The sequence below is a fragment of the Nelusetta ayraudi genome, unplaced genomic scaffold, assembly GCF_046127955.1.
Source record: "Nelusetta ayraudi isolate G7.1 ecotype Tasmania unplaced genomic scaffold, CSIRO-AGI_Nayr_v1 ptg000106l, whole genome shotgun sequence".
NCBI classification, from domain to species: domain Eukaryota; kingdom Metazoa; phylum Chordata; class Actinopteri; order Tetraodontiformes; family Monacanthidae; genus Nelusetta; species Nelusetta ayraudi.
Window position 1 is genome coordinate 235,907 of NW_027466156.1, and position 27,757 is coordinate 263,663.

Genomic DNA, 27,757 nt, shown 5'->3' on the forward strand with positions numbered 1-27,757 from the left:
CCCCGGTTTGGATGTCCATTTCATTTCTCCTCAATCTGGCAGGGAAAAAATAATCATCATATTAAGGTCACAATTAGGACAAGCTGGCCTTCCGACTCAAGATCCGTTTTTTTACAATGCCCATCTGCCATGGATCCCAAAGTTCCCATGCAATTAAAAGTTGTGACACCTTAGCTGAATGATAACCCTAGACAGCTCAACGGATTGCTAGTCATACAGACAACAATCAAAATTGGAGTGAAACTTGTAACCACAATGCCTGCAACATGGTGGTACTTATGGTAATAATCATCAAATACCAGTGTTCTTCGTGACCAAATGACAACATCTGATAGGATTGTGCCACCTTGAACTGCAATCAACTTAAATTTTGATAAAAACAAGCAAATTGTACCTAAACTACATCTTCAATCAATCCAATTTGAGCACCCTCTACCCCATAAACTGAAGATACTGCAATACAAACTTGGTAGTACAGTATTTCGTCATGCCACATATAACTAGGAATGATAATTGCTTGTTCACATGACTAGAATTGCAGTACATCAATCCAATACAAAATACACACTTGTGACACTTGTCATCAAGCTCATAAATCCATCGAGTCGAGATGAGCACGTGCAAGGAGTCGGACTCCGTGAGTTCATGTAAACAGAGCATTGCGTTTGCATAAATTATGCACGGCTATCGAGCTAGAAGCCGAGTCCGATTTGGTGCACATAACCACACTATAATGCCTCTCAATGTCCTAACCCATGCCACGCAACACAAACGTGAGGGACCGATTTGAGTTTCTCACGGGAACAGCAGTGAAGTCACAACCGTCGCCCCAAATGAAATGTCGCAGCAGGAGCCTGAGGATTTCCTGAGTCAACATGCTGATCATCAGGTAACGTAATGTTGGCTTCCTTGACGACATTAGACAACTCCCTGTTTATATTTTATCCATATTTTAGTACAAAGCCTCCTTGTTTTCTGATCTGCTCCTGTTTGACTTGTTCGGTTTTTGTTTTGACATTATGCTGTTAGTGTTTATTTCAAATTAACAAGAAGTACCGGTACAGATAGTAGGAAATTAATATAACACTTGCGTCAAACAAAGAATAACTAACTGTACATATCATGTCTACAGGAAGGAGCTGGTACATTAAGTGAGAATATTCAAGAATATTAAGAGAAGATATATTCAAGGTTGTCCTGAGGTCAACTGTACCAACCATTGCCAGAGCTTATGGAGCAATTTGATGTTATTGTACAGTAAAAATGGAATATTGGAGCTGTTGGAAAAAAAAAAAAAAAAAAAAAGCCAACTTTGAGGCTTAATATCTCCAAAATGGTACATTAAATATGCCTTATAATGATTGAAGATATATTCAAGGTTGTCCTGAGGTCAACTGTACCAACCATTGACAGAGCTTATGGAGCAATTTGATGTTATTGTACAGTAAAAATGGAATATTGGAGCTGTCGCAAAACAAAACAAAAAGCCAACTTTAAGGCTTATTATCTCCAAAATGATACAGTAATCAATCACATTTAGAAATCAAATGTTTCTAAATGTCAAGTCAGTAATGTCAAGTCAGTGCTTGATGTGTCATCAGCAGGCGTCGGCGTCAGGAATGGGGCATCGGCGGGTTTCAGGCGGAATCGCCAGGCGTTGGGAAGCGTTGGCGGGTATCAGGGGCTCGTGGCCAGGTGGCGGACGTCACGGCAGGCAGTGGCCAGGTGGGCTCAGTCCCGCAAAAGCTGCTTACAGCTTTAATTTTGTATTGCTTTGATAACATTGTTTAAGTTGAGTTTAAATTTACACTATTTTTTTTTTCTTATCTGCTAATTGTTCAAAAATGCTGATGTTAATAGTGTTTACTAGCACAGTAAATGTTATGGCACTTAAATTCATATGGCAGTACATTTAAAATAACTGGCCGTCAAGTTCCAGGAACTGACAAACTGCACTGAGTTGAGTGAGATTCTCCAAAGGAACTCCAGTATAAATGTGGACTTTACATTCTAGTCCCCTGTGAAGAAAAACCCAAAAGTGAACGTTTTTGTGCCTCACCCTTTCTAACTGGGACATTTGCAAGGGAACGCAGACTGGTTATGCATATTGAATATTCCTGCCTTTAGTGAGAGATCGGTGAGAAACAAGTTTTTGTGTCGTCCTGATAAAAGAAAAATGTTTCTGCTGTTACCTCAGAAATTGCCCGTTATTATTGTGGCTCAGGATTTTGTAGGTAGATTTTTTTTATTTTTCATAAGGAACAGGATAACAGTAATGCCCTGGCATTGGCAATAAGCTTTAATTTTGTATTTGCATTTTTTTTAACTTTAGATTTACATTAAAAATGTTTCTGTGTAAAGTGCTGATGTTAAGTGTTTGCACGATAAATGTTATGGTGCTTTCGTTTATATGGCAGAACATTTAAATTAAAGTGTATGAAAGACTTCTTTTAAATTCATTATTGGCTTTTGCGTATACAACGTGATTAATCGTGATTGATCAGGTAAATCATGCGATTAATTGCGATTAAAATTTTTAATCGTTGCTGTAGTGCCGCATCTGGGCCTAATCTTCTTTTCACAGGACAATAGGAATTTATTGCAGCACGGCCTTCTGATGAACCACGTTGGGAGGACGCAGAGGTGGTACCCGATTGGCTGTGATGCGACTCTTCTGATGATCAGATCTCATTTGGGGTCAGGAGAGACCGTAAAATACCCACTTTAGGAAAACACTTTCCCCACAAATCACAGGGGGGAGTCAGTCCAAGGGGACCTGGTGCCAGGAACGAGGGGTCCTGCTTGGAACTATCCCCAAAGTTTACGACTCTTATCTGCTCCAGGACATTCCTCAGCTTTGAACAACAACACCAGATGTTCATGAAGGACTCACATTTGCAAAATGTTAAAATGTTAAAAACTGTATTTTCTTCTCCACAGGGACACTTCAAACTCACGTATTCACAATTGTTGTCAAAATTAAAGCACAAATGGACTTTGAATGGTTTCCCTAGCTCAAGGTTTGGCCAACCCAGGATTCCATCCTGAAGGACATGTACAATGGAACTTCAGGTGGAGCCACAGTGCCTTCAAGAGGCAGGAATAGGAAGTGCCTCTGGGGGGTTGATGTAGACTTGGACAAACGTTTCATCAGTTTATCTCCCTCTGCGTTACACAGTTAATTCTTTCCTTCCCACATTTCTTACATGCCCCATGCTACACTCTAACAACTTTCACTCTCATTAGGGTTACAACTATGGCACACTCGTGTCTTAGCTATCTCTAGCATTACACACATATACATATGCACATATATATATATATATATATATATATATATATATATATATATATATATATATATAATATAGATACATACACTCATATACATTGGTAATCTGTGTTTCATATGTCTATAGTTATGTCGGCAAAAATAAAATAAAGATTTGTTTATGCCTTTGTTACCCTGTTTCATTAAAATCTCATTTTCAGGTATGTGTGTTTAGATTAGGTTTATACATATGTTGATATATTTGGTACTTTATAATTAAGACGGTTCAATATGCTTGTAAAGATAATGTCGTTTCTATCTGCTTAGTTATTTCGTTTTCGTTCTTCACTTCTTCTTAAGGTTGTCCCAGTTCAAAAAAAAGGGGCTATGTGATTGTGTTTATTCATCCTGTGCTTGTTTCAGTCATTGTCGGTTTTATTGGTTTATTGATTTATCAGCAACGAAACCTACACTACATACATGCTCATCATACGCAACTGGTATAGGCGGACCTACCAGTTTTAGGGTCTGAACGGCCTCTTCATTGGCTCTCGGAGAGCGGGATACCACCCCCGTCCCGAAACTTTAAGCTAGTGAATTTCACTCTGCCGTTCAGAAATTTCTCATCCCTCGTTTTGTGAAGGCCTTGTTTTCGTTTGTTTTCCCTCTCGTACTTAGTTCGTTTTTGTCGTAATTGTTCATTTTTGTTTAAATCGTTTTTGCGTCGGCATTAAGCCAACTCTTTGCTCAATTTAAGCGGCAGCTGACAGCCCTGAGACTCGCTCCGAGACCGCTACTTTCATTTTAATTTTTACCTTTTTCAATTTTTCCTTCCACGATCTCGAGACCGATTTTTGTCATTTTTCCTTTTTCTGTTTTTAATTGGCTCAACGTCGCACCATCGAAGTAACCGAGTAGTTTGTTTGATCACCGCACTTATCTCGGATTACGCAAAGAAGAGCGCACGTCGATGTTGAACTGCCAGTGTAGACATCTCCCAGACAACAGCAGAGCGGGCTTCCAGCGTCTGAGCTTGGTGCGTCCATCTGAGCTCCCTGCGCGCTGCCGGACCCGAACGGCCCGGTACGATCTCCCAGGACCACCTTGGAGGACCATCAAGCAGCGATCTCCCAATCACCTGCGGGCCGACGCTCATCCAACGTAAGCCTCGTCACTCGCTTTTGTTCTGAAGTCTGGTATGCATCATAATAAATTTAGTCTTAAATTCTAAAGCCCGTAAACAGTCTGGTTGGCTGTTCCAACAGCCGATAGGTCATAATTTTTCTTTCCCTTTTATTTTGCTACTTTAGGTCTCAGTTTAGGGTCCGTTTCCAGTCACACACGCACCCACATGCCCACACAACACACACGCACAACACACATAGATACCTTTCGTTGCTGGTGGTGTTTTGTGGTCATTTTGTGTCATACTGCCTCGTTTAAACTGTTTGGTGTTTGTTGAAATAAATGCATATTGAGCCTGACGTCGTTGTTTGACTGGGTTATTAAAGTGTAGTTCAAATCCCTGCGTACCGGCCAAGAACTCACCATTAAGGTGAAACGGTACTGAGACTGATTCTAGTGTTTCTTGCTCACACTAACAACCAAGAGCAGGTGGTGCTCCGTAAATTTTCATATCAAATATTCTTTCCTCTGTTCCGAGTCGGTCCGTCCGTGGGAGCAGGGACGGCGTCACGCGTCCTCCCTGTCCCCTCGGAGTCCCTCTAGCGGTCAGACTAAGAATTGCATGTAAAATCCATGTTTATATATTTGGCATTCCGTTTCATTCCTTAGGGAGTTTGATCGTTCAAATTAAACAATCCTCCTCCCTCCACTACATTGCCCAGCCCCAGTAAAAACATTTTTCTGGTGCCAGCATTTCGTGAGGCAGAAGTTGATTCAGACTTCAGTGCCTTGGAGCGAATAGCTTCGCCACTCAACTGGCCAAGAGACATGTGGCCTGTCCTTCTCCAATGCAAGCGGGTGGGGAAAGCACAGGAGTTGGTGTCTGCTCTTTTCTTAGAAGACAGCCTGCAATATGATGTTGTAAAGGAAGCAATTTTTCCTGCTTATGAGCTTGTTCCTGAGCCCTACCGGCAAAAATTTAGGAACCATAGAAAATCTAGTGGTCAAACCTTTGTCGAGTTTGCATGGGAGAAAAGCAACCTCTTTGATAAATGGTGTGCAGCTAATGATGTCAAAAATGACTTTGAGTCACTCCGTGAGCTCGTTCTTTTAGAAGATTTTAAAGACTCTTTGCCAGAGAAGGTGGTAATGTTCTTGAATGAACAGAAAGTGTCATCATTGTCCAAGGCTGCTGTCCTCGCAGATGAGTTTGTGTTGACCCACAAAAATGTCATCTCATCTTCCCCCCCGATCGGACAGGCCTTCTGCTTCTCGTCCCACAAGAGCCGAGTCTAGCCACCTTCACCTTGAAAAGGCTAGAGGGAAGGGATTTCTGGTTTGGCCATAAAGTGGTAGACTGCGCAACACCAGGGCTCTCGACCGTCTAGGGTAAAAAGTCCCCGAAAACTTGAATAACTATTGTCAGATATCATATTAACTACAAAGTGATCAGGGGAACTTTGGAATGGGAAGGAAAACTCCATTCAACCAAAACAGAAACACGGTAACAGACAATATGGCGGAACTACCAGCTAGCTCATAAACAGAGGGAGATGGCGAAACGAACTCCTCGTGACTAACGACGCGGAAAAGGGCTCGGACATAAAAATTATTAGCAAGGAGATACGGGATTTAAAAACGGAATCAAAAGAAGTCCTTCGCACGTTTGGAGAAACACTGAGGAACGACGTGGAAAAAGACTTGGACGACTTCAAAGACGAAATAAATCAACAACTTGCGAAAGTCGTCACCGAACAGGAGCTCCAGACCGGCAAGATCAACGAGGCTGAGTCGCGGATTGAAAAGCTAGAACGTTGGGCACAGGAAGCTAATGACGCTCTGGTCATATCACTGAGAGAACAAAAAGCTCTTCAGGACAAGTTAACTGACCTGGAGTCCAGGCCGAGGAGAAACAACCTACGTATCTATGGAGTCACTGAAGGAGAGGAGGGAGAATCTGTGGCCAAGTTTGTGGAAGACCTGCTGAAAAGCGAACTGCACCTGCCAGCAGATTTTAATTTCCAAATTCAGAGAGCACACCGCTCATTTGCACAGAAGCCAGCGGACGGTGCCCAACCGAGACCCATCATTGTTAACTTTCTGGAATTTACTACCAAAGAGAGGGTCCTGAGAGAGCTATGGACAAAGAAAATAGAACTGGGGAATAAAGTACCGTCATTCCATCATGATTACGCGACAGAGATGGTCCAAAAGAGAAAGGAGTACAACACTGCTAAAAGAATCCTGAAGGAGAAGGGCATCCGCTTCCAGACGCCATTCACCAAGATGAGGACCCACTGGGATACGGGAACTCGAACCTACAACAGCGCAGAGGAGGTAAAGGAGGAATTGGCGAGACGCGGCCTGGCGGAGAAGACGGCGGTGGCGACGGGTGCGGAGGGGCCTGCGGCACTCGGTGCCCCGCACTGCGACGGAGTGGCAGTGCAAGGAGGGATCCTGGAGGGGCTACGCATCAGCAGCGACACGAGCCAGAGAAAAGCTACAAGAGTTTCAAAGATTCTTTGATTAAATTCAGAGAATACAGGGAAGAAAGCTGGTAGGGATGTTCTAGTATGACGGGTGTTTTTAAGTTGACAAATTATTAAAATTGAATTCCCATGTTAATAGAAAAGAGACTGTGGGAAGTCCGGGTCGCTCCTTTTTTTCTAACGTTGGACTCATTTAGAACGACTAAAATACTCATTGCAGGTTCAAGTGTCATTTCTAAGTTAGGTTAGATTTTTGACTGCCTTCACGCGGGCCGGACAGAGACACGCCGTAGTTTGGCCATGCCTGATCTACAGGAAATACATCTCTCTCAACAAGAGCACGACACACTGAAAAGATTTGGATATAGAAATGTTTTTTTTAGCTTGTTCAGGAAAGGCCCAAAGAGAGGTGTCACAATATTAATCTCTAATTCTATCAGTTTTGAAGTTGTTAAAAAAATAAATGACAAAGAAGGGAGATATGTAATAGTCAAAGGGAAATTGGATGATAACTCAGTTACTTTGGTCCAGGGTTGGACAAGTGCTTTTTGAAATCACTGTTTGAGATCATAGCTGTGGAAAGTGAAGGAATCCTAATATGTGCAGGGGATTTCAACATGATTTAAAAGCTAAACTCGACACAACTAATGGCAACAGAAGTAAGACCCGCCTGTCGAAACTTGTCAACGTCTCTCTAGCCGAACTCTGGATGTTTGATGTTTGGAGGGACCTCCACCCGTTACAGAGGACTATTTTTTTTTTATTAACATTACAGACAGATACAGAATAGAGGAATGTAAAATAGGAACGACTGACTTGTACTGACACAGTATTAATTACCTTATTATTTGTCTAAATAAGAGGAAGAAAAACACACTTTGGAGATTAAATGTGGGTATGCTAAATAATCCAAAAACACTGGAGGAGGTTAAGAAAGAGATTAAATGCTCTATGGAGGAGGACATAGATAGTCCAGTAGACACTACCATACTGTGGGACACAATTAAAGCTGTGATGAGAGGGAGGTTAATAGCGAGGGCAGCCTATCAAAAAAAGACTAGATGTGGCGAGGGGGAGGGTCTGGCGGAGGTGGAGACAATTCTGATGGTGGGTATAAAGGTGGGTATAAAGGAAAATTGGGGGTGGAGGTTGCCTGACAATGCCACCTGCGGAGTTGCACCCCAGCATTTGCTGTGCTACCCTTTTAAAAAAGGTCTCTGTTGTGTGTTATTTTAATATGTCCATCTCTTTTAGAAGAGAAAGCACCGCCCCGGTCTCATCCTCTCTCCAAATGTCAACATTCTTATTCGCGTTTGCTGGTTGTTTCGCGCCGTCTGTTTTGTTAGACAACGTAGTTGTGCGGTGGCGCGTGCGCACTTACGTTGTCCAGTTAATAGTCCGACTAAGGCGTATACATGGCCGAGAAATTAGAATTCCAATCGCATTATCTGGGTGTCTCAATCGGAGTTCTCCGATTCCAATCGGAGTTCTCAAACTCCGATCATAATCGGACGAAGGCAATAATTCAAATTTCTCTAGTACCATGTAAACGCACTGAGGGACGCAAAGATTGCACTCCGGTGCAGGTGTGATTGATGACGCGAAGGTGGGGGCAAACCCACCTGCCACATAGAGAAGAAGGTTACAAGAAGCTGGTAAACCAATGAACAACTCTGGAACAGCAACACAAAAGCAATGAGGACGATACAGTGTTACAACAAATAATCGGTGTCAGAAGGGAAATAGACGATGTCTTGAGGCTAGATGTTGAGAAAAAGCTGAAATTCATTAAACAGACCCACTATGAATCAGGCTGTAAATCAACCAAATATTTAGCAAGAGGAATAAAGGCCCAGCAAGCTTCTCATGCAATATGTAAAATTAGAGACCCATTAACAAAACAGCTACTACTTGAACCTGAAGAAATAGAGAGGTTTTTTAAAGATTACTATGAAAATCTATATACCCAACCCACGGCTAAAGAAGATTGTGAGATGAAAGAATTCCTTGACTCATTGGACCTACCAGCCATTGGAGATGTGCAAAATAGAAAACTAATTTCCAGTATAACCAAAAAAAAAAATAGATGCTGCCATTAGCAGGCTTAAAATCAACCAAAGCGCCAGGTAGTGATGGGTTTCCGAGTGAGTGGTATAAAACATTTGGAGAAGAATTAACCCCGATACTCCTAAATTCTTTTAATCTGACTCTGACAGAGGGCAAACGGCCTCCCTCATGGAAAGAGGCTGTCATTCCAGTTATTCCAAAAGAAGGGAAAAATAAGGAACTTTGTGAATCGTATAGGCCCATTTCAATCTTAAATGTTGACTAGAAGATCTTTACTTCAATCATCTCAAAAAGACTTGAAAGTTTTATGCCGGACTTGATAGATGAGGATCAGTCAGGTTTTATAACAGGTAGGAAGACTCAAGATAACATTAGACGGGACCGTCTAGGGCTGGACGATAATTCGATAACGATATATATCGATCGATAGACGTGTGCTGCGATAGGAAAAAAAGGGGTGGATAAAAAGTTTGATAGAAAAAGTTTCACTTCCTTTTTCATCATAGCCAATCATGTAGCTTAATATTACGGTCATTTCTTCCTCCAACCAATCGCAAACGCAGACCCAGCGGCTCCACGTCGTCGGAGGAATCCGCTGCCAGCGCCAGCACCAAGCAAGTAAAGCAGACCAAACTGGACTTCTTGCAGTAAATACGACAAAGCGTCCAAGCGCCATAAGGACATCACCCATGTAGTAACATGCTTCATAGCGAGGGATATGCTGCACATAACCACCGTTGAAAAGCTTGGCTTCAAACAGCTTCTCGCCACTCTTGACCTGCGATATGAAGTTCCAGACTGCAAGTATTTTTCAAACACAGCTCTTCCTCGTCTGTACAACGAGTGCAGGGAATCAGTGCAAAACGAGCTGTTAACCGCCACAACTTCAGACCTCTGGTCGAGTCGCACGTTCGAGCCCTATCTCAGCCTATTTTTTTTAAATAAATAACTAAATAAATAATCATAATGATAATAATAATAATAATAATAATAATAATAATAATAATAATAAAAACAAACAAACAATTCAGTTGTGTTTAAAAAAGGTGGTTGAATAAAAGTTTGAATTTGAATTCAGTGCTCGTGTGTTCTTTATTAAAAGTCTGTCATGAAGTAATAGTATAAAACATCCAGCACTGCAATTAAAATATGTTTTAAATTTTTTGGATAATTATCGATATCGATCAATATGACTTTTTTTTTTATATCGATATGCTTTTTTTCTATATCGTCCAGCCCTAGGACTGTCCTATACATAATAGATCAGCTCCAAAAGTTGTTACTGGTGAGCCTTGACTGTGTGAATTGGAGATTTCTGTATCAAGTTCTTGGGAAACTAGGGTTCCAAGAAAAGTTAATACAGTGTATTCAAGGTCTCTACCAAGAACCTACGGCAAGGGGGAGGGTCTGGCGGAGGTGGAGACAATTCTGATGGTGGGTATAAAGGAAAATGGGAGGAGGGGGGGGGGGGTTGGCTGTGTGAATTGGAGATTTCTGTATCAAGTTCTTGGGAAACTGGGGTTCCAAGAAAAGTTAACACAGTGTATTCAAGGTCTCTACCTCTAAACATAGCAAACACTCCAATTCTCACGCTGAATTATCATCCAGGCCGAGAAATTAGAGGAAAATATAAAATCAAATGGAATTCCAAGGTTATCAAATATTTGGGTGTGCTATTGGCAAAAGATCTTTTGAAAAGGTTTGAAATCAATTAGAATGCTATTATCAATAATATTAAGACAGATTTGGGAAGATGGTCAGCCTTTAATATGGATTTTGAGACATAAATTGAAGTGATAAAAATGAATGTACTACCGAGACTGCTGTACCTTTTCCAATCCATCCCACATATGATTCCAGAATCACAATTCAGACACTGGGACAAACTCATATCTAGATTTATTTGGGCCGGAAAGAGACCGAGAATCAGATATAAAACACTCCAGCTGCAAAAGGAAGAGGGAGGGTAATATAGTGATAGATATTCTGATCGAAGCCTGTAAAAAGATGAAGAAAAAAATCATTTCTAAAATCTATCAGGGCCTTCAGAAACAGAACAGCAACAAACGCAGGATGCATCAAAGCCAAATGGCAGAAAGAACTAACCATGGAAATATCAGAGGAAGGTTGGCGTTCCATGTGGGATGCACAGCATTCATCCACAAGTTCAAAGAAGTGGCGAACAATTGTTTGGAAAAATTTGATCGGTTTCTTCATATAAAAAGTAAGGGTGTCTACGCCGCTTTATCGCCGACAATTTTTTTTATCGCGCGATTAACGCACACGGTGCTTTTTGAACCTTTGGCCGCTCTGTAGATTGTGGAAACGGGAAATGAATTGACTCACAGCACACAGTCACACGCTTGCAGCCGGCTTGTAAGCACAACAAAGAAAAAGAAAAAGACACTGAGCGTAGATGAGCACTAGGAAGGACTAACATGGATAAGGCGTCAATTGTAAATGGAAAGTTCCACTTCAAAACCCTGCCAGATGGCAGTCTTGACAGGACAAAAGTGATATGCATTTACTGTAAAGCTGTATTTAGTTTCCACCGGAGTACGAGCAGTCTTACGTTTCACTTGTCTGCGAAGCATACAGCTGACGCGGAGAGCCCTCCGCCCCCTTCTGAGGTAAAGCAAACCACGTTGGATGGTGTGGCACGGAGACCACTGGCCGCGTCCACCACACGCCAACTTTCAACAGCGGGGGCTAAATGGGTGTGGCTACGGCTTGCAGGCCAATTAATGTGGTGGAGGACGAGGGTCTGCGCGATATCATATATATTATACTGACTATGGATGAATATGACACTGACTGGATGATTATGGCACTGACTGTGGATTACTATGGATGCTGAACAGCTGTTATAGGCTATACTGCCTAACTGCACTATATCAGTTGAGTCCTGTACTGTATTGCACTGCCCCCTGTTTAATGCACACTTTATTTATTGTTTTGATTTAATTTAATTTATTTTGTGCATCACAGTTTGATGCAATGCATAAGTGTCATCCTTTTGTCTTAATGGCTGCTGAAAAAAGGGGATGAATAGTTCAAGTTGGAGTTGAAAAGTAAAATATAGAAATTTTGGTAGTACTAGTAATCATTACTATGTAATGTTACAGTTATGCCCATCTGTTATCTTTGTTGGGCTTGAGTTTATGATTATTTTTTTTACCCTGTGCATCTTTTGTTTTGTTAGTAGTACTTGTCATTGCTCCAACACGAATAAACATGCTGCATCCCACTAGATGGCGCATTTGCCTTATTTACAAGCACCATGGTCATCAGAGCTGATTGCTGACACTCTCAGCAGCGTGCATCTACTAAGGTCTACTAAGATTCTACAATCTATTACACCTCGTGAGCAAAACAGGCTACAGGTAAAATTAAACATCTTCAGTTGAGCAACTCAGGCAAGTTAAACTGATTTAAAAACAACAAACACTATAATACTAGGAAAAGAATCCTCTATATGTCAATAAATACAACAGGTTGAGTATTCATAAAAAAAAAAAATGCTTACTTTAAATAAGAAAATCCAACAAACCAACAAGTGCAACACTAAAAAGCAAACCAACAATTAAAATAATGCTTAATTACCTTAGCTTCGTCCCACACTTATCAGCTTAGCTACTAAGAATAACACACATTATTCACCTGGACAGAAGGAGGTTCTGAGGAACGTGTTGGTCCTGGAGCTTCCTGGTCAGGATGTTCGGGAGATCCCTCTGGCTCAATGTCTGGAGCGCCAACATATTTTAGAATTGCTCATGCAGAGACAAAGCTCATTAGATCATCAAGCAAAATAGATCAGAAGTGCATTTTCCTATTTTTTTTTATTACAGTGATGTTGCAGTAATATAGGAAAATTAAAAATTCATTTGTTTTTAAATTAAACATTATGATTGCAGTGTCCCTTTAAAGCTTTTACCCAATTACAAAACTGTCATTTTAAAGAGTCTTTGGTATTACTTTACACACTGTAATAAAACTAAGATAAATGACCCACTGCCACAATAGTCTAAAATAGTCAACACCATGCCAAATAAAATATTTCCATATTTCTTTGAATTATAAAACAGTAGCACATTTCTAATGAAGGGCCTACAAAATACAAACTCAGTAAATTCATCCGAAGTTAAGGCTAAAATAACATTAAGAGTCAAATGTGTGAGAGACAACTTCCACTGAACAATAACAGGGGACTGACTACAACAACAACGACAACATGCCCTCCCTGTTAGAATGTGAATAAACGGGTGTGGAGTCAATCAGTCATTCCCATGGCAGGATAGGCCAACATGGCAGGATATGGTCAACTTTCATAAAACAAACAAAAACGCTGATTCATGACGAACAAATATTAGCCAGCCAGCTAACATTTATCCGACGCTAGCTAGCTGGCTAGCAGGACAAATAAACAAACTTGGGGGGGGGGGGGGCAACAGCGTTTCACCTCCACCTCTCCAGCCCACATCACAAACAAATAACTTACCTTTCCCCTTTGCAAGTTTTTCTTGATCGGTTTTCTTTTCCTTCCGTTTTTCCGCACCGCTGGGATATTTGCTAACGGGAACGAATGGTAGCTGTCAATCATTCACATCATACCTGTCGGCGTCGCCTGCCCTCCACGTCACTAACTGCGTGACAGTGCGGCAAGCCCCCAGATGGCGTCCCATTCCTTTCAATGAAGTTGCTCACCCAGCGCATGGCTCCCAAAAACTTTTTGACTTCCGCATTGATGGGATAATAGAGCATGCGCAGTTGTGTCAGTGTGGAGACCGTCACTGACAGACGTGCACGCTCACGAACCGTACAAAATTCAACATGGAAATCAATTATTATTATTATTATTATTATTATTATGATTATTATTATTATATCAATATACTATTATTTGTGTATTAAACAGGTGAGCAATGTGCCACTGAATAATAAATAATAATTCTTTGAAGCAACTCTCTATGGACCATAACAGCACTGCCACACTTATTTTTTAATTAATAACCTCTTTGGAAAGCAGACAAAGTTATGAAATGATTGGTCTATTTATTTCATCAGAACTAAAAAATAAAAAATAAAAACTGAACGATCTTGAAAGTTCCTCCCTTTCTCTTGCACCTGTCGACCGGTCAACTTTTGGCTTCTCTATAGTGTTCGAGAAAATGCCGACCTGTGCTGCAATTAACTGTGTCACCCGATCAACAGGCAAAGGGTGCAAAGGACCCACGTTACTTCGGTAAGAATGATTAATGAAATGACTGTAAGGCACTTTTATGCCGCTGACGTTTTTACGTCAGTACGTCCGTGTGTGTGTAGCTAACACAAATTTGCAAATATTTTGTCGTCCTCGTGGAATTAAACAGCACACCATGTTAATTTATCAGTGAGTGCTCTCTCTTTTCATGCAATTCATCACGCTTAACATGTAATGCTGAATCATGAAAGCTATGGAGCAAAAAATAATTATTACATAAACAACGAGTGATGCTGTGGTCTCGCGTGATGCTGTGAGATTCTCGGACCGTCGGCGCAATCCAAAATGGCGACACCCTGTCAGTAGTAAACAAACTTTACCTGACTATTTTGCCGAATTACATATATTTATATAATAGATTAAAAACGATAAGAGATAAGAAGCCTGGAGGACGAGGAGAGCTTAGCCGATCTGGAAAAATATCTAGACGACATCTTCGACCGAAGAGTTATGGGGAAGACGGGCAAGACGCCAACGCCAACGTCAACGCCGTCTTCCAAGCAAAGCCGTCCCGAAGACTCCCCCGGAACAATTTCACCACCCGGCAATTCCTCGATTGACATATTATTGTCGATCGAACAAAGGCTCTCCAGCGTTGATGCCAGATTAAACTTAATGGAAACACTCCACAAGGAATTCCAGGCGATGCGCGAGTCGCTGGAATTCAGCCAGCAACAGGTTGTCTCACTAGCCGCAGAAAATAAGGAGCTGCGAGGGTCGGTTAAATCTCTCACTGAGGGAATGAGCCAACTCTCTAAAGACAATAAATACTTAAAAGAAACAGTCCTAGACCTCCAGGCGCGGAGCATGAGGGACAACCTGGTGTTCTCAGGGATCCCCAAAAAGGCGGAAGAAGACCTGGAGAGGACGGTCGCGGACTTCTTAACGAAGCATCTGAAGCTTCCTACGGAGACCGTCAAGAACATCACCTTCCACCGGGTACATCGTCTTGGAGGGAAGAAACCTGACAGCCGCCGGCCGAGACCCATCGTGGTAAAATTTGAACATTTCAAGCAAAAAATGCTGGTAAAGAGCCGAGGACGGGAACTTCGCGGAACCGACTTTGGAGTGAACGATCAATTTCCAAAGGAGATTCTGGATCGACGAAGAGTCCTCTTCCCGATCCGGAAAAGGTTCCTCGCTGAAGGCTCTAAAGCGGTTGTCGCGGTAGACAAACTGTTTGTCAACGGTCAGCTCTACCGCGATAGCGAGTCAACTCCGTGGTTGTACTAACCGTTCTCTCCACAGGCTTCAAGACAACAGGTAATATCGTATTAACGCAGCTTATGCCAATATTGTTGTCAATGATAATCACGTAAGCGCCATTTCAGTTAAAGTATGACTTTTCTGCATCAAACTCATTCTCCCCCCTCAATATCCCTCCCCTCAAACTGCACTAATGTCTCTTCCTCACTTCTTTTCTCTCTGGTAACAATGTTCATCGTGACAGATTGCAACGATGTTTGTTTACATTGGCAGTTGTACGCGCGCACACACACACGTAACACACACACTAACACATACACCACTCTAGGTCTATATAGTAAACATGACCTCCCTTAAGTTCGTCACTTGGAATGTGCGGGGTATAGGTACCAGGGACAAAAAATTTAAAATTCTCAACCATTTGAATTTTCTTGAAGCCGACATTGCCCTACTACAGGAAACTCACTTAACAAACACTACAGCACAAAATCTAAAATCGACCCTTTTTCCAAACATCTACTCGGCGAGTTACAACTCGAAGCAGAGAGGTGTGGCTATCTTGATCAATAAGAGACTTAATTTCATTATAAATAGTACAATATCTGACCCTAATGGAAGATATATAATAATCAACACTAACATTGACAATAAAGATTACTGTATTGCTAGTATTTATGGCCCAAACGTGGATGATCCCTCTTTCTGTCATGCCTTTTTCTTGTCACTCTCTGCACATGTAAACACAACACTCATAGTAGGGGGTGACTTCAACCTAGTGTTAAACTCTGATATTGATAGATCCAACACCTCAGCTAGCCAACGACACTCATTCGCTGCAGACACATTAAAACAGTATATGAGTGAATTTGGTTTATCAGACCCTTGGCGTTCAAACCACCCAACTCACAGAGAGTACACCTTTTTCTCTTCTGTTCACCACTCATACTCACGCTTGGACTACTTTATCACCAGCAACTCACTCTTGGCAGATATCCGGGAAGCCCGGATCCACTCCATCACTATTAGTGATCATGCACCTGCCTCTATCTCCGTCTCTACAAAGGCACCTAGAGCACCGATCTGGAATTGGAGGCTGAACACGTCATTACTCATAGACTCAGATTTTATAAAATACTTTAATAGGGAGTGGACAATATTCCTACAAATTAACGACTTGCATGAAACTCCTGTACATGTTCTATGGGAAACAGCTAAAGCAGTAATGCGGGGCAAAATAATATCTTACTCGTGCCACAAAAAAAAAAAGGAATTAGCTCTGGAGTCTGAATTAGTTAATAATATTAAAACATTAGAATCTTCATATGCCATCCAACAGGAAGAAGACGTATGGAAAGAGTTATGCAAACTAAAAACGGAATTAGCCAAACTGACAGATAAAAAAAAACAAGTTCCAAATCCAAAGACTACGCCTTGAAAACTTTGAATGCAATAATAACTCTAGCAAATTCTTAGCGAACCAGCTAAAGTCAAACAGAGAAAAAGCAACAATCTCCTCCATCAAAAACCTGGATGGCAAACTAACCCATAACCCAGAAGAAATTAACCAATGCTTCAGAGATTTCTACAAAAAATTATATTCCTCCGATAATAATCCTTCAGAAGCCTCAATAGATAACTTTCTTAATAGTATTGTGCTCCCTAAATTAAATCAGGAACAGGCTACTACAATGGACGCAGATCTCACTCAGGCGGAATTTGAAGAAGCCTTGGCACAAATGCCAGTAAATAAAGCCCCAGGACCTGATGGCTTCCCAGTAGAATTTTATAAGGCACTTTGGCCTACTATTGGTCCGACCTATAATAGAATGGCTAGAGAGATCCTAAATACTGGACTTCTCCCATCAAACATGAATTCTGCTAACATTAGCCTCATACTCAAACCGGACAAAGACCTATCGCTTCCGACTAGCTCCCGACCAATATCATTAATCAATACCGATCTTAAAATTATTTGTAAAGCAATAGCTAGATGACTAGAAAAAATTACTCCATATATAATCCATCCTGACCAAACAGGGTTTATTAAAGGTAGAGATTCAACCTCCAACGTACGTAGATTTATCAATCTGATAGATTATACTAACGCCAACAATCTACAAACAACAATTGTTTCGCTAGATGCAGAAAAAGCATTTGACAGGGTCAATTGGAGTTTCTTATTCTCAACACTACAAAAATTTGGTTTCGGGAATTCATTTATATCCTGGATACGAACATTATATAGCTCTCCGTGCGTCTCAGTCAGAACGAACAGCCAGACCTCTCAAAGGTTTAATCTGCAACGAGGAACCAGACAGGGCTGTCCTCTCTCCCCTTCACTATTTGCAATGTTCATAGAACCTCTGGCAGCTGCAATTCGGCAAAATGATAATATCAAAGGAGTCCAAACTTCAACATCTGACCATAAAATAAGCTTATATGCCGATGACGTATTGTTATTTCTTCAAAATACACAATCCTCACTTACTGAAGTTATCAGCCTTATTGACAATTTCTCTTGTATTTCGGACTATTCAATAAATTGGGCAAAATCCACGGTGCTACCGTTTAATTGTAAATTTAAACGAACCTCTCTAGCACCATTGCAAGCCGGTAACATACGATACTTAGGTATCAACTTCTCTCCCAACCTATCAGACTTAATACAACTCAATTTCATCCCGCTATTAAAGAAAATAGAAAATGATCTAATTCGATGGAGAAACTTACCCATATCTCTTTTAGAGAAAGTTGCAACAGTAAAAATGATGGTTTTACCTAAACTAAACTACCTTTTCTCAATGATTCCCTATCAACCCCCTGCTCAGTGGTTTAAAACCCTGAACTCAAACGTCACAATATTTCTATGGAAAAACAAACCACCCCGTATCAGTCTGAAGACGCTGCAAAAAGCGAAAGATGCTGGGGGACTAGAATTGCCAAACTTTTATTACTACTATATTGCCAACAGAATAAAGTATATTCATAAGTGGTTCAACCCTAGCCCACATGATGTATCCTGGCATGTCATAGAACAAGCCTATTGTGGTGATATTCAGTTAGCAGACTTGCCATTTATCAGCACACCAAAACACCACAGCTGCATGAAAAGCGTTAATATAAGTCACTCTCTGACGGCTTGGATGGAATTTCTGAAAATCACAGGTTCTTCCCTTCTCCCGTGCGGTCGTATGCCCATCTGGAACAATCCTGATTTACTACAAAATAAAAAAGCACTTAACTTCACACATTGGGCAGATAAAGGTATAACTCACGTAAAACACATAAGAGAGAATAATAATTTTAGACCATTTCAAGAGCTTGTGACACAGTTTGGAATTAACAGTAGTTGTTACTTAGAATACATGCAAATTAAGTCCATAATTAAGAAAAAATTCAAACTTGAACAAACACACATGGAGGTCTCTCCGGCTGTACAGTCGGTCCTTAATTTCTCACCTCCTAAACTACTTTCCAAGATATATAAAATCCTTACAAACACAGATCGCACTATTTCTATCCCCATTGTTAAGTGGGAAAGAGACCTGTCTCTCCAGCCCCACTCTAATTTCTGGGCCGGGGGCCCCTGGCTCTGGGCCGGGGGCCCCCCTGTTGGTGGGGGGGCTGGTCCGTCCCTGTGTCTGGGAACTGGCGCTGGATTGTACGCGGTGGGGGCACATGCCTGGGGTGGGGCTGCGCGGCCGGCGGCTACCGCTCCTGTGTGCCCGGGTGGTGCCTTCTGCCCCACCTTTGCCCTCCTTCTCCCTTGTCGCTGCCGCTGCCCCGGGGCCCTCGGGCGGTGGGGGGTGGCCCCCCTTTGGCTCCTGGATCCCTGTGGTGTCCCCGGCCCCGATGTCGCTGAGGGGGCGCCCTAACCGGGAGTCCCCCCTGGTCACATAATAGGTGTATTTATTTATTTATTTATTTATTTAATTTAATTTATTTATTTTTATTTAATTTATTTAATTTATTTATTTATTTCTTTTTATTTTTTTATTTTTTTTCCTTCTGTTTTGGGGATTTGTGTCTTGGGTGGTCGCTGCCCGGCCTTCTGGCGCCGCAGGGGGGGTCAATATGGGCGGCAACTGGGTCCCCGGTGGGCCTCCCCCCGGTGCGGTCTCCTCGCCCTTGCATGGGGCACCGACTGCACCCTCGTTGGCGAGGACCTGGCCCCCACGCAGCCAACGACCCACTGACATTATCACTAGGGCTTTGGATGAGGGTCTCCATCGGCCGGCCACCGCTCCATCCGAGACCCTCTCCAATTTTAATAGCATTATATACACTTAGGGCCTGGGGGGGGGGTTCGTGCACTGCGGCCGCCGCCCTGCTCAGCAGCAGTGTGGTTGCCCCAGGGCCTTACCACCCTTCCATTTTAAACGCACCATAGTCCAACACACCAGCAAGTGCACATATACACACACTTACACTCCTACACACGGTGGGGTCGGCCTGCTAGTGGGGGCTGGACCCGATATCTTTCCCACCCTGGATGGGCCCTGTGCAGTCCGGTGCCCCCGAGGTGCGAGACTGGCCACTTGTGGCGCGGTCCCCCTTCCCCCAATCCTGGGACCGGGCCGCTGCCCGGGTGGTCCCCCTGCGCCGCTCGGGGGCGGGTGGGCGGCGACGACCTAAGACACGGGGGTCTGACAGTGATGGGCGGGGGTCCACGGATTGATTATTTAATTTTATCTTTTTATTTATTTATCTTCTTCTTTTACAGGGCACAGGGGGAACCAGGGGGGACTCTCGCTCGGGGGCCCACTTTTCCGGCGTTGGGGGCGGGGGTGCGGCTGTGGCCCCCGGGGGCCGGGGGGGGCTGTCCCCTGGCGCCGGGGGGTCCCGGGGCGGTGGGGGCGGCTGGGGGGTGTGGGGGGTGGAGGGGGCCGGTTGATGCGCCATACTGGGTCCGTAGGGGGGGGGCCTCTGGGTGCCCGGGCCTGCCTTGGGTACCGATCCTCCCGGTGGGTGAAGGGGCTGGGTCCTGTCATGGGGATGAGTCTGGTCTCGCTTGCCCTGGGGGGCCCCCGTCCGGGGGGCGGGCTCTGCTGCCTGTCCGCCCTGGGTGGTGTCCCTTCTCCTTGGGGTATCTGCCTCCCTGTCATCCTGCCCTGGCTCCTCGTGGGGTGGGTGCCCTCTGGCCCGGGGGCCTGCTGCTCCGGGCCTCTTCCTGGCCGGCTTTGCGGCAGGTATGCCGTGTCCGGGCTCCCCCCCCACCCGGCTCGTCGCTGGCGTGGGGCGGTTGCGGCCTCGGAGACCGCACTAATTGGCAGCCTACTTCCAGTGACGTACTTAAACACACCCACCCCCACATTCAGGTACACACACCACCACATCCACACACACACGTATACACAGATGCAAACATGCACACACACACAAGTATACACACATGCAAATATACACACACACCCGCACACACAAATATACACAAGCGCGGGTACACTGTTGTACACTATTGCATAGCTTATTGTCTTATTTATCCATGAGTAGATTATTATCATCGTTATTATTACTATCATTATTATTATTATTATTACTATTATTATTATTATTACTATTAACGTTGCTATTATTATCATCGCTATTATTATTAACATCACTGTATGAACTCGCATGTATGTTTGTATGGGTATATATGCACTATCTGACAATTAGCTATGCATATTTACTTTCTGTTTTGTTCTCTTTTAACACAATTGTATATTGTTGCCAGTTGCCTCCTCTACTCCTCTCTCTCTATCCCTCTCATCATCTCATCACCCCCCCCCTCCCTCCCCCCCACACTCATTTCCCCTCTCTACTCACCCCCCTATCTATCCCCCTCAGTCCAGTCATGGCCAGAATGTCACCAAGAACATTATAATAAAACCACTGAAGAGGTAGCTCCTGAAACCACACACGTGGCTCACACTCTCAAGATCTACCTCTGAGAATAAAATCTGTCAGCCATCATAGACATTCAGAGTCTATGGCCATTATGGCCAGACCGGACAAGGGGAAAAAAACAACAAAAAAAAACAAAAAACTCAGAGGTAAAAAAAAAAAACTCTGCATCATTTGCATACACAGGTTTGTGATGATTAAATTAGACCTCTTCTCCCTCTTTGTCAACACACATAAATAGCTGCAGCTTCATTTAGGCAAGTCCTACAGAAGTCATTCAAACACCCACGTGTTTGTCTTATAAAGGCCTATATTTTACATTTGACAAAATAAAATGGAGCTAAAACATCTTGTGGCGGCACGAGGGCTGGGGTCTATTTATGGGAGATGAATTACTTGAGGTCGACAACGCCACCTTGGGTTAGGGCCCAAGGACCCGAAATCGCGCAGGTTTACCAGCTTCAAGGAGGCAAGGAGACAGTATTCAGTTATATTACAAAATGTTTTATTTTTTTATTGTTCACAAAGATAAGAAATTGTTCTGGAGACAAACTGGACCCTGCTTAAAACAAACAAAGATGGAACCCGGCTCAAAAGGAACAAACAGACTGAGGATCAGTGGCTGAAAAGAAACATGACCCCGGGGGTGGTGATGCCCCCCCCCAAAAAAGCACAAAAATACCCCAAATCCACTACAAAACCTAAACTAAGGGGAGAAACACAACACAACAGGGACACCACCACCCGGGAAAATACCACACCATCAGCGACCGTTGACTGTAAAAAAAAAAAAAAAAAAAAAACACAAAACACGTTAGAAACAAAAGGGCTCGTCTCTGTTGAGGCTGGCAGAAGAAACAGAAAAAAACAGTTTATTTTACAGTTTAAGTTGTTAGCGATCTGGTGAAAAGAAAAGAAAAGCCCGATCTCTGGCTAAGGGAATGATTTAACAGAACATGATCGATTTTACCTTGGATGACAGAGAGACGGACATGAATACGTGAAACAATAATTCACCTCAAATGAGAGCCAGTTACTGAAGGAAAAAGAAAAGAAAAGAAAAAGCGAATAGATAAATCAACAACTAACTATTGCTCAGTAACTCAACCCAATTAATAGATTCATCACATTCACATTTTAGTGAAATAGACAAGATTAATACAACCAGAAGACCCTAACCAAACAACAGATTACACACACACGCACACACCCTCACACACGCCCTCTCACACTCGGCCCGGCCGTGAATTCGTAAGGCCAATGGGCCTACAGCTTATCGAGCCACCGAGGTGGCGGGTCGGCCAACCCTGACCCAAACGGAGCGAGGCGAGCGCAAGGCAGGAAAGGCAACCAAGCGAAACAGCTGTGAGAATGCGGCGGCGGCGGCGGCAACAGAAGCGGCGGCGGCAGCAGCAGAAACCGCAGACGGAACCAAACAGTACCTTTGTCTCACTGTTAGTGTCCCACGTCTGACGTAGCCCGTGTCATGACCAAAAGGGAGAGGAACAGCAACCACTGCAGGTGCAGAATTAAGCACCGACTTCATCTGCAGCAGCTCCATCCTACACAGTCTGATCTCGGCGGAGACGCCAGATCTAACATAGGGAGTATAGAAAAATACATATGTGCACAACTATCTTAAGTTTGAGTTTGCCATAACATTAAGAACAACAGCACGCAAAGGTGCGCCTACCTGTGCTCAGCGACGTGTTCCTGTGTAGCGACCCGGAAGTGGGCGGGCGGAAGCGGCCGGAAGCGAAAGGTCAAGGGGAGGGACACAGTCGACTTTTAGAACCACGTGTGGCGAGGGTAGGGGTGAACTGAACAGAATAGAACTAATGACAAAATGGATTAGCAAAACAAGAGAAATGGGGACCGACAACGCCACCCTGGGAATTTCACCCAGGGATTAACTAAACTAAAAAGACACACAGGTTCACTACCCGGTAACGGATGCAGGACGTGGTTCTCAGATAATGAAAAATACAACTTTTATTGAATACAAAGAGACAGTGAATTTTCTTTTTTTTTTCTTAATAAAAACAAACAAAAGCTGGAGCTGGTTAAATGGTCATGAACCAGTGTGAGGGGTGAAGCTGAAAATAGTCTAAAGTTATACTTGTGCACAAAACAAAAGGAAACCACTCCCAAGACACAGCACACCAAACGTGGAGGGTCTCCACCACCACCACACTGGTACTGCCACCACCAGTCTCCAACAACTAAAAGAAAAACAACAATTAATACAATAAAAAGAGCAACAATGGCAACTTATTTTAACAATCGCTCACCTTCTCGCACACGAACACACGCTCTCTCTCTTACCCACGCGTACACACACACACACAATACACTGGGCGACTGGCCACTAGAACGATGGCTCTTCCTAGTTCGCTAGAACGCTTGGCTACCGGCTGGGCCAAGAAGCAGTGACGGGGCGAAGCAGCAGCGGCGGCGGCGAAGCAGCAGCGGCGAAGCAACACAGCCGTGACACAGGACTCGACGGAGCAGTCGACAAAACAGTTGACAGAACGGTGGACAGAGCAGCAGCAACTGGGCTGATTGCAGCCAGTCCTCTGTAAGGGATTGACTGTTAGTTGTTATTGATTTAAAACAAATAAATAAATAGCATTACAGATAGTGCACATACCTCAGTAAGGTTCTATTGCACATGCAGGAGGAGGCAGGAAGGGGACAATCTCCAACACTGGCGTTTACCTGCGACCACCACCAGGGTTAGCCATGAGCCGGCACCAGCCCCGACACCGAGAGGGAGAGTACTTACCGCTGGGAGCTCCAGAAATTCACAAAGCCCGGGCAGCATGCACAGGGCACAATTGCAGCGTCCAAACTAAAACCCGACCGGAAATTATGTCCAAATGACAGAAGGCGCAAAACCAAGAGCCAGCGAAGATAGGCGTTTTTATACGGCTTGGCCCGTCACTGCCACCAATGGCAGGACGGGCAATCAACGCACTAATTAGGGTCATACTGCTACATTCGGTTCAATCAAATGACAGGCCCGCACCTCCGAGGGGGCGTGAGAGTCTGCACTACAACTTCCGCCTAAAAGTTATCTCATACCACTACAATCTGCATTATTTGCATATAGAGGCTCGTGGTAATTAATTAGACCTCTTCTCCCTCTTTTTCAACACACACATAAATGCCTGCCGTTTCCCTTAGAAAAGTGCTACAGACGTCATTCAAACATCCACCCGTTTGTCTCATCAAGACCTATAATTTACATTTGACAGCATCTTCCAAAAAAAAAACCTGGAGGTAAGAAATCTGCATCATTTGCATAGACTTCTTTCAGAGTCAGCAGATGTCGCTGGGCGTCGGCAGAGGACGGGGGTCAATTGCAGGCGTCGGCAGAGGTCGGGGGTCATCGGGGGTCCCCAAAGGCTGCTTGCAGTTTTAATTATTCATTATAATCGATAGATCAATGTTTTTGACAACCATATTATTTTTTCATTTTTGCCAGCTCCACATCAATACATTTCAGAATCAATTTACTTTGAGTTGATGTGCAGAACAACAATTCCACTCTGAATAGTAGGTGTAAGCATCGCGCTAGGCTTCGGTCTATCAGAAACAGAAACAGAAACAGAGGCACCTTGGCTCTTAGCATAGCAACCTCATTGTAAACCAATCAAGCTTCACAAACATAACCTCAGACGCATCGAATGCATAATACACCAACAGATGTGCTTGGCCAAACAGTACAGAGTGCGTTCCGCCATTACCACAAACCAAACGGGTAAAAACAACCACCATGTTTAATTATAGGCTAACGGCTAACAAAGGCTCCAAGCTACTAGCAGACGATAACTTAAGTTAGTGTGGCTCGATTCTACACGCTACTACGCATATGTTGAGGCACGTATAAAGCAGCATTTTCAGGGGAGGGGAGGAAACCCCAATTTCATATGTACGGAAACTTAGACAAGTATATAGTAACACAACCATCATGTCTGATTCGGTAGCACAAATTAGCCTCGAGCTCTGCTCACAAAGGCAACAAGCTACTAGCTAGACAAAAACTTTTGTCAGTCTTGCTCGATTCTACATGGTATTACACATATGTTGAGGCACGTATAAAGCAGCATTTTCATACAAAACAACTCAATTCCATTTGTACACATACATTTACAAGTATAAAGTAATTAAGTTATCCCTGAAAAAAATCCAGTTCAAACACGCAGGCGCAGCATCGACATGCGCTTACCTCATGCAGGGAAGAAAAGGGCAGGCCGCAGTACGTTCTTGCATATAAGATGGCTGAAATGGGAACCGCTCCCTACCGGAAGTGCTCGTGGAAATCCATGCCGCTCGTTATTTGTTTGTTTGACAACACTGGATAAAGAATTTTGCAAAAACAATCACCAGGGGGGTACGTGGGCTGACCGCAGTAACCTTGATACTAGTGATGTGTCAGTCGCAAACCAAACGGCTCTCAGAGCCGGCTCTTTGACGTGAACGACGGGAGTCGGCTCCTGATTTTTTCCACCGTTCTCTCTCTCTCTCTCTCTCTCTCTCCATGCCGCATTTGATTACCGTGACTGGCGCGATATTATGATTTAGCGCACGTTACGCTCAACGTCATTCCGTGCGGCTGGTAAAAAAGGTGGTGTTGTCCCGGATGTCCCAATTCCATCTCAAGCCGATCGGTGCGGAGCCTATTATCACCCGGGTCGCTTGCATGATTGTTTGACCCGTTTTGTCGCGCAACAGCGCGGCTCGGTGAGCAGATTCCACCGCCACCAAATGCTGATTAGTTGCGGGACATCACCACGTTTTTTGGCCAGTGGAATCGAGGCTTATGTGTGGCGTCGTCTTCGTGTCTGCGCTGAGCAGAGGGTGGAGGGGTGGGAGTTACACACACAGACGATACACAAAGGCGATAGGAGGGACAGAGAGAATCTTCTCCAAAACAGGGCAGATAATTACAGAGAGAAGAAACAGGATCAGCCCCTCAAAGCTGAGGCACTTAGTTTTTCTAAATGTCAATCTTCACTAAAGGAAAAAACTGTTATCTGAATGCTGATTATTTATTTATTTTTACACATTTTAATGTATATCTCGTTGTGTGAGTTTCCGTAAGCTTATGTTGTTTGACTTTAAATTTGTTTAGTAGTAAAAAACTAAAATTTTAAAATTGTTAGTAGTTATGTAAGTTCATTTGTAAATAGTTTAACATTTGTTCTTTGCACTTTCTATCTTAGTTTTTATCACTCTGTAGAGCAGGGGTGTCCAAACTTTTTTCACTGAGGGCCACATACATAAAAATATTGGAGGGGCTGGGCCACTTTCTAGAAATGAGGTATGTAGCCTTAACGTTAGTGTATTAAAGTTAGAAAAATCAATTAAAAGTGGTCAAATATGTTATACTGTTGAATATAATTAAAGACAAAACTGCCTTCATCACAGCTTTCCATAAATGGATCTTTATTGATTTATTCAGCAAAAGCTTGGTAGCTCATTCTCAGAACAGCAGCCTCAGATTTCTTCTTAGACATAAGATTTACAGTACAGAGAAAAAACAATAAAGGGAAAAATGGGACGGGTAAATTTCAAGCTTGTTATTTAAGTTATTAGGCTTAGCAACACAGCTATTAACGTTCGTTTGAAACAGTTGTCAACATTAACAGACTGAACTGGACTTAATAACAGGAGTGCTGCATTATTCTGGTGAGTGTCAGCTGCGCTGGGTGTGTAAACCGGGCCATCCAGCTGCGGTGCTGATCCAACGCCACTCCTGCCAAAAATCCGGACAAACGTCACTCTATCAAGGAGCAAATCTGCATCAGATGAGATCAGCTGACTTTGCGTGTGCAATGTGTACGCTGTGCACAGCGGTGTGCACTCTGTGTTAACAAGAAAAACGCATCTAAGAAAGTGGTGCGCAAAAGCAGGGTAGTGACAGAATTAATGCGCATTATTGATATCTGTCGCGTGTGTACCTGCACATGCATGCTTATTAACAGAGGCGGTGCTAGGGTCTCTTGGGGCTCCAAGCAAGAAGTTACCTTGGGGGCCCACCTTACCAGTGCAAGCCGAAAAAAATAGATTTTTACACAACCAAACGCACAATTTCCGGAAAATTTGAGATAAATTTCTCAAATGGGACCACAGTCCCCAAGAAATGCATGTGAGGTCAATTGAACACTCTAAATTGTCCATTGGTGTGCATGTGAGTGTGAATGGTTGTTTGTCTCTATGTGGCCCTGCGTTGAACTGGCGACTTGTCCAGAGTGTCACCCTGCCTTCGCCCTAAGACAGCTGGGAGAGGCTCCAGCAGACCCCCGGGACCCTGAGCTTGGGAATAAGCCGGTATAGAAAATGAATGAATCAATGAATACATTAGTGGTTCTCAAAGTGAGGTCCAAGGACCACAAGAGATCACAGAAAGCCCAAAAGCCTATGCCTATGCCTATTGTTGTTGTAATA